We start from the raw sequence: 9,099 nt of genomic DNA, 5'->3' as shown, positions 1-9,099 counted from the left end.
CGCCCTCCCTCTCTGCCTGCCTCTCTGCCTACTTGTGATCTCTGTCTGTCAAAGAAATAAATAAAATCTTTAAAAAAAAAAAAAAGAGTAGGAGGAAATCTGGACACCGGGGTGGCTCAAGTCACCTTCCGCTCAGGTCATGATGCGGGGTCCTGGAATCGAGTCCCCCATCTGGCTCCTTGCTGGGTAGGGAGCCTGCCTCTCTCTCTGCCTCTGCCTGCCACTTTGCCTGCTTGTACTCTCCCACTCTCTCTCTTTCTCTGATAAATTAAAAAATAAATAAATAAATAAATAAATAAATAAAATCTTTTTTTTAAAAAGAGTAGGAGGAAATCTATAGACTATATAACTGTAAATGCAAAAATCCTAAATGAAAAATTAGCAATTCTAATCCAGTGGCCTCCAAACCATGAGACCTGCAAGAGAGAACAGTTTGTGTAGCTCCATATTACTCATCTTTAACAGTTTGCCCACCTTCCCTCCCTTCCTAGAGATTACAAAAAAGATAATTCCACCACGCTTTATAATCCTTTTCACTCAATCACAACCAGTAGCCTCCAGGTCATATACGATTAGCCTGATTAGCATCTCCATGCTACCCTCCACTTTCATTAATCTGATTCAGTGTCTACTTTTCACTAACCATTCTAACCATTTCACTCCACACTTAAGATTTCAACATCTGTTAACAGCCATTTCCCCTTTATTCTTCACCTCTTCTCTAAATGTTCCCATCAACTTCCTGTTCCAACTGAAAACTGGTTTATCACCTGGCAAAACTACCTCTCTTGCAACTTTCCAAGTGGAGGAGATTATTTTACTTCACTCTTATCTTCAAACCTGCTCTTCATGTTGCCTCCAAATCATTTTTCTTTCTTCTTCAAAAACCCAGGCTCTTTTAAAGGTACTGCCAGCTGATTCTACACCAAGATGTCATCACCTACTGAGCCCTAGGAACTCCTTCGTTTGTTCCTGGTTCACTGTCTTCCTTTCTTCCACTATTTTTGTCACATCTCAGCCACTTTTTCAAAATACTATCCACATTTTCCATCCAATACTGTGGCCTCTCAGTTCCTCATTTTCCTCTTCATGAAGTGGCCTTGCTACTATTAAACCCTCCATTTGTATTCTAGATCCTTTCTTTTCTCTCTTCCAGAACTTTACTTCACCATTTATCTTTTCTTGCTCCTACCTCATCAATTTTTCCTTTTTTACAGGGTCATTTCCATCTGCACACAGACATGTTCTGATTTCTGTTTTAATTAACAACAACAACAAAAACTACCCGACCCCTTACACTATCCCATTTCTCTGTTTCTCTTCACGGGAAGATTTTTTCTAAGAGTTGTCTCTATCTAAATTCTACTTCTAATTCCTACCTTATAATTTCTCCTAAACCTATTCCAAACAAGCAACCATCCCCATCATTCTTTTGGCACTGTTTTTGTAACATAACCAGACTTTATTTCCAAAGCTAATGATGACTTTTCTGTTCTGACTCTGCTCCAAATGAAATAGCAAATAGAACCAGTTTCCTTCTTGAAACTTCATAACAAGGAAAATCATCACTTCTTTTTAAAAACTTCTTCTCTTGGCTTAAAAGAAACCACACGATCCTGGTTTTCTTCCTACCCCATTGACAAAACACCCCTTCTCATTTTCAGTTGCTGATTTCTCCCTAGCCAGACCTTAAATTGTTGGGAGAGACCAGGGCTTGGTCCTTAGCTCTTTGCTTTTCCTATATGCTCTCCCTTGGTAATGCCATCCAGGACCATGGCTCACCTTCCACGGTCTTACACACATCAGTAAGCATCACCATCCACTATGCCATTCAACCCCCAAAAAAGACTAGGAGTTGAGGGGTGCCAGGGTGGTTATGCCTCTGCCTTCCACTCAGGTCATAATCTCAGGGTCCTGGGATCCAGGCAGGAGTCAGATTCTCTGCTCAGCGGGGAGCCTGCTCCCCCACCCCCGCCTGCCTCTCTGCCTACTTGTGATCTCTCTTTGTCAAATAAATAAATGAAATCGTAAAACAAAACAAAACAAAACAAAACAAAACCCTAGGGGTTCGGGTGCCTGGTAAGTCGGTTAAGCATCTGACTTTGGCTCAGATCATGATCTCAGCATCCTGGATGGAGGCCTGTGGCAGGCTCTGTGCTCAGCAGGGAGTCTGCTTCTTCTTCTCCCTCTGCTCCTCCCCTTGCTCATTCTCCCTCTTTCTCAAATAAATAAATAAAATATTAAAAAAAAAATAAAACCTAGGAATTTTTTTGTTCTTCTCTTTCCTCCATTCTCCTCCCCATTCCATCCTCCCACCAGTTTCCAATCCTTCTAATCTATCAGCAAATCCTTTTGACTAAATCTCCAGGATGAATACTGAACCTGCCTACCACTTCTCACTGCCCCCACCACTGTCAGCCCAGTCCAAGCCACTATTACCCCCTACTTGAACCACTACATTAGTCTCCCCACAAGTCTCTTTTCTTTCACTCTGTTCCCCTGCAGTGCTTTTTCCACTGGCTACTGTCATGAGCTTTCAAAATCATAAATCAGATCAAGTCATTTTGCTACTCACTACACTCTATGACTTCCCATCACATTTAAAACAATATGGATGGGGGTGGGGAGATAGATAAAATAAGGGAAGGGAATTAAGAGGTACAATATTCCAGTTCTAAAATATATAAGACAGGGGCGCCTGGGTGGTTCAGTGGGTTAAGCCCCTGCCTTCGGCTCAGGTCGTGATCTCAGGGTCCTGGGATCGAACCCCACATCGGGCTCCCTGCTTGGTGGGGAGTCTGCTTCCCCCTCTCTCTCTGCCTGCTGCTCTGCCTACTTGTGATCTCTCTCTCTCTCTGTCCAATAAATAAATAAAATTTCTTTTAAAAAAATAACTAAATGAAATAAAAAATAAAATGTATAAGACATAGGGATGCAATGTACAGCATAGGGAATATAGTCTATAATATAACAACTTTGTATGGTCACAGATGTAGCTATATTTTTGTGGTGACCATTTCATGATGTATATAAATATCACCTGAAACTAATACAATATTGTATGTTAATTATTCTTTAATAAAAATAATAAAATAAAATAATATACAAACTCCTTATGAAAACCTACATGAGGGACGCCTGGGTGGCTCAGTTGATTAAGTGTCTGCCTTTGGCTCAGGTCATGATCCCAGGCTCCTGGGATCCAACTATGTTTCAGGCCCCCTGCTCAGTGGGGTGCCTGCTCCTTCTCCCTCTACCTGCCGCTCCCCCTGCTTGTGCTCTCTCCCTCTGACAAATAAATAAAATCTTTAAAACAAAAACAACAACAACAAAAAAACCTACATGATCTATTTGGTCCCTAAATGTTTGTCTAACATTATTTCTTAACAGTTTCCCCCCTCCCCACTACACTCCAGCCTCAATGGCCTGCTTCCTGTTCCTTGAAACAACTAAGCTATTTAATGGCCTTAGGACTTTTTGCATTAGCTGTTCCCTCTCCTTAGAATGCTCACTTCACCTCTAGCAGCTTAATGAAGATGGATTCTTGCTATTCAGACCTTGGTCTAAATATTGAGAGACTTTCCTAGTCAGCCTGTCTAAAATAGCCACCCAATATCTCTATCACATAATATCTCCACCTGATTGGATGTAGGAAACAAATGTGGGGTGAAAGCCAGTGGTGCAGTCAATGAAAGAATTTACCCCAGGCAGAGCAAAGAAGAAAGAAGTTTATTGAATACACTGCAAGGGAATAGTGAGCAGGACAGCAAAGGAGCGATGACTGTCTGCCGCGAGGCAATGGGTGGGGACTGTATTTAAAGTGGGAAGGCAAGGAGGTATGGGGACATATGGAATTTTCCCTTTTTTGGTAACTGTGCCTGGATGTAAATAGCCCATTGGTCAGCTAGGGCTTATGGACATTTTGAGCTGGGTGGACTGATGGGTCTGCCTGTGTTCAGCCAGGTGGTTGCTGCGGCCCTTTTGCCGTAATCAAGTTTCCATGGCACAAGCCTGTTGTCTAAACGTAGCCTCTACAATAATCCTACTTTAAATCTCTACAGAGGACTTCTTACTATCTGATCCTTTTTAATTTATTGATTATTGACCATCTTTCTCAAATAGAACGTAAGCTCTGTGAGAACAGGGAACTTGTCTTGTTCATCGCTACACCCCCTGAATCTACCACAAAAAGTTATTTTGTGAATTCACTGATTCATTCGTTCATTCATTCAGCAAGAAATGTGTAAAAATATGTAAAATTTTCTTCATATGAAGAAAACCATGAAATTTTCTAAAGGAAAAAATAAATCTCTGAATAAGTGGGAAAACATGCATAATTCCTGGGTGAGAAACTTAGTTTGTTCCAAATGAATCTACAAATTCACTATCATTTTAATCAAAATTTCAACTGGATTTTCTTTTAAGTAAGCTCTACACCCAATGTGGGGCTTGAACTCAGGATCCTGAGATAAAGAGTCACATGCTCTACCAGCTGAGACAATGAGCACCCCCTCACCACAACTTGATTTAACAGGACAAGTTGGTTCTAAAATTTATCCAGAAGAGAAAATGGATAAGAAGAGTTAGGATGGGGCACCTGGGTGGCTCAGTGGGTTGGGCCGCTGCCTTCGGCTCGGGTCATGATCTCGGGGTCCTGGGATCGAGTCCGGCGTCAGGCTCTCTGCTCGGTGGGGAGCCTGCTTCCCTCTCTCTCTCTCTCTCTGCCTGCCTCTCTGTCTACTTGTGATCTCTCTCTGTCAAATAAATAAATAAAATCTTAAAAAAAAAAAAAAAAAAAAGAAGAAGAAGAGTTAGGATGGAGGCACCTGGCTCAGTTGGTTAAGCGTCTGCCTTTGGCTCAGGTCCTGATCCCAGGGTCCTGGGATAAGGCCCCATATCAGATTCCCTGCTCAGCCGGGAGCCTAATTCTCCCTCTCCTGTCTGCAGCTCCCCCTGCTTGTGCCCTCTCTCTCTCTCTCTCTGTCAATAAATAAATAAAATCTTTAAAAAAAAGAAAAAACTAAAAGAACTAACTTACCACACCTTAAAAAAATATATTATTGAGAAAGAGGAATATTAAGATAGCTAGGTGCCCTGCAGTTACCAGAATATTTCATAAGTTGGCACTGGCAGATAAATGTCCAAAAGGACCTACAAAATGGAACCAAGAGTACAAAAAGGGATCAATATATACGTGCACACGAGTATATGATGGGTGTGACATTTCAAACAATTGAGGAAAGGACTGACTGATAATTCACTGATGTTAGGACACCTGGCTGTCTCTTTGGTGGAACATTCAATATCTTAAAGGGGAAAAATGGTGAAGTCCTTAACTTGGACAAGCCTTAAAATAAAATGGCAAGTGGATTAAAGAGCTAAATTAAGAAAAAAAATGTAAAAGTGCGAGAAGCAACAATGAGATACTTATCAGATTGGCAAAAACCTTTTAAATTTGATAATATGTAGGGCTGGGAAAGAAGTGGAGACAAGCACTCTCATTAACCATTAATGGAAGGGACACCTGGGTGGCTCAGTTGGTTAAGTGTCTGCCTTTGGCTCAGGTCAAGATCCCAGGGTTCTGGGATTGAGCCCCTCATCAAGTTCCTTGTTCCGCAGGGAGTCTGCTACTCCCCCTGCTTGTACTCTCGAGCGCTCTCTCTGCTGATAAATAAATAAAATCTTTTTTAAAAATGTTAGGAATTTACCATATTTGCAAAAGGTACATATGTAAGGACTTTACAGAAGCAGTGCTTATAATAACAAGGGAATTTTTTTAAAGTACTGGAACAAAACATGGGATAGAATATACTAAAAAACCTCTTGAGATTTCCTTTCTTGTATTTCCAGGGATATTATGTTTAAAATGTCCTTTTAACTTTTGAGATCAGTTAAATACAACTAAAATTTCATATTTTCTTCTAGTATTTTTAATGGTTAAAATGTGTATTGCCATTCAAATTTCTCCAGAATTATTTTGGCACAAAGTGAATTTGAATTTCTTTCAAATAACTGTGTTTCCCAATGTCTTTTGTGAAATAATCCATTTTGTATCTATTGGTTAGTGATACTCCCGTTAGTAGATAGTAGGTAGGTTTTTATCCACTCTCGGATCTATTTCAGGGTTAACTGTTCCTATGCACTGATTTGTAGATTCGAGAGTCATATCTTACTTTTACTGGGTTCAGAGTCTTCAAATGTAGACTGTAATAATTAATTTGAAAAGCAAAATAAGAATCTAATTAATTTGCTATTGTTTCTTCCCATAGCTAGAAAAATCAGTAACATCTACTAAGTATTAGTCTGTTGTTCATTTATTAGAGCCACAGTGTTTAAAACTGTGAGATAATTAATGTCTCAAGAGGTTAAATTCTGTGACTCTGCCTTTACTCTGCCTCTGTTGTTTTGCAACTCTGTATTTGACAAAATAATCAGTCTAATCTGGCTATCACTGTCACATTCACTGTGTGCAAATGTAAATTGGTAGGGGACACAAAATTAGAATCATTGCTGCCAGAATCCCAAAGGTATCAAACCTGTATCTGTTCTTAATTAGCCATGGAAATTCAATCTGTTATGTTTTCTGCAGATAACTGGTTTCAGAGTCATTAATGTGAAAAGAATATTCATACTATTTCTCTTCAGATAGTTTTACTTATACAATTAGCTTAGCTTTTTCTTCTGAAGAGAACTACTCTTGAATTTGTTTTTCTTTGATGAAAGTTCCATTTTTTTAAAATTTTTGAATAAGCCACACAAAAGTTACTTAAGTCATTTGGAAAAATCTTTTTTTTCTTCTTGAAGTAATTACTCAGTTTTATTCAGCAGCACTGTTTATTGTGTTTATGTTGGAGAAAATTCTAAGCTCCCAATAGCGTGCCCTTCAGAATTAGAGACAAAAATCAGAGACCACCTTTAAGATAGAAACCAGTAAAATTTAAACATTACATTTTTTAAAAAAATTTTTTTGAGTGGGGGAGGGGCAGAGGGAGAGAGAGAGAGAATCTTAAGCAGGCTCCAGACTCAGCATGGAGCTCAACACAAGGCTCAATCTCACAACCCTGAGATCATGACTGAGCCGAAATTAAGAATCAGATGCTTAACGAACTGAGCCATCCAGGTGCCCCTATTTGTTTTTAGATGCTAATAAAAATCACTTGGTTTCTGAAGTAAGGTAGGACCAGTTTAGAACACTCACTGCATTCCCTATGCTGAGCTATAAGGCATAACATTAACTTTTTTTTTTTTCTTATTTTCTTCCTCCATCCGGTCTGTGGGACTTGAGTGAACTTAGAAGGGACTTCAGAACTGTTAAAGATGAATTTTTAAATCACCTATGTAAAGAGGGAAAAACTTACACATTTAAGTGAATATTGGTAAGAACACTTAATAACTTAGTTTGTTTTTTAAAAGATTTATTTGTTTATTTGAGAGAGAGAGAAAGAGAGAGCAGGAAGAGGGGCAGAGGGAGAGAGTCTTTCACCCAGACTCCCTACAGGATGTGGAGCCCAACACAGGGCTTGATTCTAAGACCCATGAGATCGTGACCTGAGCCGAAACTGAGTCGGTCACTTAACCCAGGTGCCCCTAGTTTGCTGTAGATTTAAACCTTTTATAATTTTTTTCCCTAGGATATTCTCTCATCAGAAAAATCTTGAGGTTTCCCCTCCTCAGAATGTGCTTTAACAGAAAAATCTATTTCGCTTTCTAGCTGTCTAACTTGGTACAGACAATGTTGTACTTACCTCCTAAGTTGTTTGTGAAAAAACAGTGCATGGAAAACATCTGAGATCATGCTCACACGCAATAAGCATTCAATAAATGTTATCTCTTACCATTTGTTTTTTTTTAAGATTTGTTTTTTTAAAGACATATATATATATATACATATATATATATATATATTTTTTTTTTAAGATATTTATTTATTTATTTATTTGACAGAGAAAGATAGGCTAGCACAAGCAACCCTAGGGAGCAGCAGGCAAAGGGAGAGGGAGAAGCATTCTCCCCACCGAGCAGGGAGCCGGATGTGGGACTTGATCCCAGGACCCTGGGATCATGACCAAGCCGAAGGCAGCTGCTTAACCAACTGAGCCACCCAGGCGTCCCTATATATATTTTTTAGAGAGAAAAAAAAAGAGAGTGCAGGCACGCACACATGAGCAGTGGAAGAGCAGAGGGAGAGGAGAGAATCTCCAGCAGACTCCCCACTGAGCAGGTAGCCTGATGTGGGGCTCAATTCCACAACCCTGAGATCATGACCTGAGCTGAAATCAAGAGTCTGACCCCTAGCCAACTGAGCCACACAGGCATCCCTCTTACCATTTGTTATTAATGATTTATTTCTATTAAGCTTCTTGATTAATTTTTCTCCATACAGTAGTTTTATTTTTCACCTTATTCTCCTGAAATCTGGCCTTCATCCTCTTTACCTTCCTGAATGACTTCTTACCTTCTACTTACCAATTTCAATTCGAATTCTCTTACTCATGGTCCTCTCTGTTTAATTTATACCTTTTGCCACACACATACATGCATACTTCAAATATTCATTTTAATTTGCATGAACATATATTCATTTGACAATCTTTCAAAGTAGGACCAAGACCTTTACTTTGCATATGAATCCACTGTTTGGAATTCAGCATCCCTTCTTTTTTCATAAACCACAGCAATAGTATATCACCTAAGGCTTTCAGTTTTGACTTCTTTAAAGTGGAACAAGAACTTAAAAACATATGCAAAGTGCTTGCAATGCAGAATCCTTCTGGGTTTTATAATTTACACAAAACACCATCAATCTTTTACAGTTGTCATACATATACCTAATTCACAGCAGTTTCTTTTATTGATTTGCCTTTATTAAATCTTCCTAAAGCACTGAATTTAATTTTCATGGAGATAAATTATTTTTCCTCCCATTCATATTTCATCACGTTGCACAATATTTAATTAAACAAGAACAACTGGAATAAACAGGTTTGTGAACCAGCATTGACTCACCATGTGGGAGCAGTGGAGCATAGATGTAACAGAGGATTAAAGTCGAGCCCCAAAAGGGTGTCAAAATATCTGTGATATTTTATTTTATTTAAA

Source organism: Enhydra lutris, unplaced genomic scaffold, assembly GCF_002288905.1.
Source record: "Enhydra lutris kenyoni isolate GAN:26980312 unplaced genomic scaffold, ASM228890v2 scaffoldscaffold26, whole genome shotgun sequence".
NCBI lineage: Eukaryota > Metazoa > Chordata > Mammalia > Carnivora > Mustelidae > Enhydra > Enhydra lutris.
This window is presented reverse-complemented; position numbering follows the sequence as displayed.